Genomic DNA, 2,739 nt, shown 5'->3' with positions numbered 1-2,739 from the left:
GAAAACAACAGGAGAAGACAAATTTTGGGTCTTTGAGATAAGAACGAGGGGAAGGGTGGTTTTTGGCAAAACAAGCATAGTCCATGGTGTCTCTTGCCATTTACGCAATCATAGTTATTATTTATTGAAATAAAGAAGTTAATAAAAAATAAACTCTAGAGATATCAAATTTTGATTTCGATTTTTTAATAAATCTGGAAATATATATAATCATATAAATGGAGTTTATTCGTCGATTTTTGCCCCTTTGGGCTCTTCTCTCTCTTCTCTCTCCTCTCTCTCCTCTCTCTCTCTCTCTCTCTCCATCACAAAAGGGGAAGAACCCTAACGAGCTATTTACAGCCTGCAAGTAAGTCTTCTCTCTCCTCCTATCCTCCCTCCCCCTTAATATCTTTCTGTCTATCTAGAATCTAAATCTATTGGAACCTGTAAAATTTCGTATGCATTTCGGTTTGTGAAATGAAATAAAACTGCGACTTTGAATTTGTAATCATCTCGATGTTTGTTGTTTTTAGAGATCCGAGTTCAAAACCCTTAAAACTGATAGATTTCTGACGAAAATCGGAATGCAGTGTTGATGGGTTTCTTTGGGGATGTTTCTGGCGGTGGTTTGAATATTTGTCTGATGTGGATATGAGTTCCGATGTAGTTGTTTGATGGGATCTTTGTCCATGAAGAACCGATTGTTTTAGGTCTAGTTTTAGTTGTCTTTCCTGTATTTGATTTGTTATTTATTTGTTGTTTTCTGGGATGCTGTTATTTTGATGGGGTTTTCTGTGTTTCTTAGTTCTGGTTTCATGGCGGTGAGTTATGCAGGCAGTGTTGGCAGGTTGCAATGTGGTCGATGGGTTGAACGGAAATAAGAAAAAGATTTGATATTTTTTCAGACGTCTTCGCCATTTCTAGTTATCATGGACGACGACGGATTGAATATTCGAAATTGGGGTTATTACGAACCCCAACACCTTAAAGGGCACCTTGGTCTGCAGCTCATGTCGACTGTAGCAGAGCGAGACACTAAGGCCTTCTTCGCTGCACGTGATTCTGCGGCAGTTATGGTTAGTCCAAATGGAGCTTTTCACCCTAGGGATTGTGGGGTCTCAGAAGCACCTGTTCATATGGATTATATGAAGGATAGTTGGGCCACAGCCACTAGAGAAAGACTCCTGCATATGATGCCAGGGAACCCGAATTTTGCTGTTTTATCAGAAGCATCAGCAGCTCATCATCCCTTGCAGATTCTACAACCGCCTGATTCGTCAAAGGATGAAAGGGTGGCTCGAATGGAAGATTCAGGAAATAAAAAGGAAGGACCTTTGAAGAAAAGACAAGGTGGGCGTGCCCAGAAATCCCCCAAAGCAAAGAAGCCTAAGAGGGTTCCGGCGCCAAAGGATGAGAGCAACTCTGCTGTTCCACGAGCAAAGGCTGCAAAGAAGAGCACGGGAGTTGTCATAAATGGGGTTGATATGGATATTTCTGGTATTCCAATACCAGTTTGCTCATGCACTGGAACTCCTCAACAGTGTTACCGATGGGGCTGTGGTGGATGGCAATCAGCATGCTGTACAACAAGTTTATCTATGTATCCATTGCCAATGAGTACAAAAAGACGTGGTGCAAGAATAGCTGGAAGGAAAATGAGTCAAGGAGCATTTAAGAAAGTATTGGAGAAACTTGTTTCTGAAGGTTATAACCTTTCTAATCCAATTGATTTGAGGCCTTACTGGGCAAAACATGGTACCAACAAGTTTGTGACCATCAGGTAGATGTACAATGTGGATTCCGTAAGTGGGCCTCCCATTGCATTCGGTCTGTTTCTCCTGTATATATGTTTGTGGCCTGTTGCAGAGGCTTCTTGGATAGTATGTAGCCATGAATTTTCCCAGTCATTTTACATGTTTTCAAAATTCAGACATTGATTCCCCGGATATGCTGTTGCCTTCTTTCATTATTGTAGTTAAATTTAAGGGTTATTGATCCTATCTGGCTGCCAGGATTTAGGAATTAATTGATGAGATTTTACTCCTTGAATCCTCATAGGATGGTTTATTTCTTTTCTTCTTTCTAATGCTATAAGTCTAATGTTACAAGAAACAGATTTTTGGACAGTCATTGTCTCTTTTGTTTCCTTTATTGATAGTTGATACACCATTATACATGAAAAGTTTTCATAATGTCATTTTGGTGACGACATGTTATTGACTCAGTGCCCAAGTTGTTTTTCATCTATTTATTTTAAAGGGCTCTTGAATTGATGATATTATAAATTTTCTCTTTGCTGGATGCATTTAAATCTTTATGTGTTCCCATTTCCTGTGATTATGTGTTCATCTACAATTCTACATGTAAATTTTGGGGGGAAATTTGGTTATTTTTACATATATACAATTCGTAGATGCATGTTTGTCATGATATTTTGAAAGTTAATAAGGGACTGGTTGGCATTCTGCATCAACCTTATGCTCCACCTACTATTGGTGGCATTCACAGCAAAAGCTACTATTAGGTGTCCAGAGTTTTGACTTTTTAATCTAAAATTTACTTACAAGAATGGGCTTATTTGCACACATGGTGAGGCTTTTTGGGCCTAAAATTTTCCTTGAATACAAGGTGAGGAGAGGAACTCATGAGACTTCTTGATCTCCAAGCTAATCATCAGCAGTGTTTTAAAAGCTCAAGGGCCTTTTAGTGGCTGGGGCACAAGGCACATGGCTAGTGGCATGTCATTTCAAAGCTAAG

The 2,739-nt window shown here is 39.4% G+C and overlaps 1 pseudogene across 1 annotated transcript; it reads left to right on the top strand.

The window, feature by feature from the left end:
• The first annotated feature begins 211 nt into the window (after window positions 1-211).
• LOC104607233 (protein BASIC PENTACYSTEINE2 pseudogene) lies at window positions 212-2,206 on the top strand (annotated as a pseudogene). Its single transcript, XR_016068594.1, has 2 exons — window positions 212-349; window positions 817-2,206. The product of XR_016068594.1 is annotated as a protein BASIC PENTACYSTEINE2 pseudogene (transcript).
• Window positions 2,207-2,739: the final 533 nt, after the last annotated feature.

This window comes from Nelumbo nucifera, chromosome 4 (genome assembly GCF_055504915.1).
Source record: "Nelumbo nucifera cultivar China Antique chromosome 4, China Antique-T2T, whole genome shotgun sequence".
NCBI classification, from domain to species: Eukaryota; Viridiplantae; Streptophyta; class Magnoliopsida; order Proteales; family Nelumbonaceae; genus Nelumbo; species Nelumbo nucifera.
Note: the sequence above shows the minus strand (reverse complement) of the source record. Positions and strands in the feature narration are given on the sequence as shown.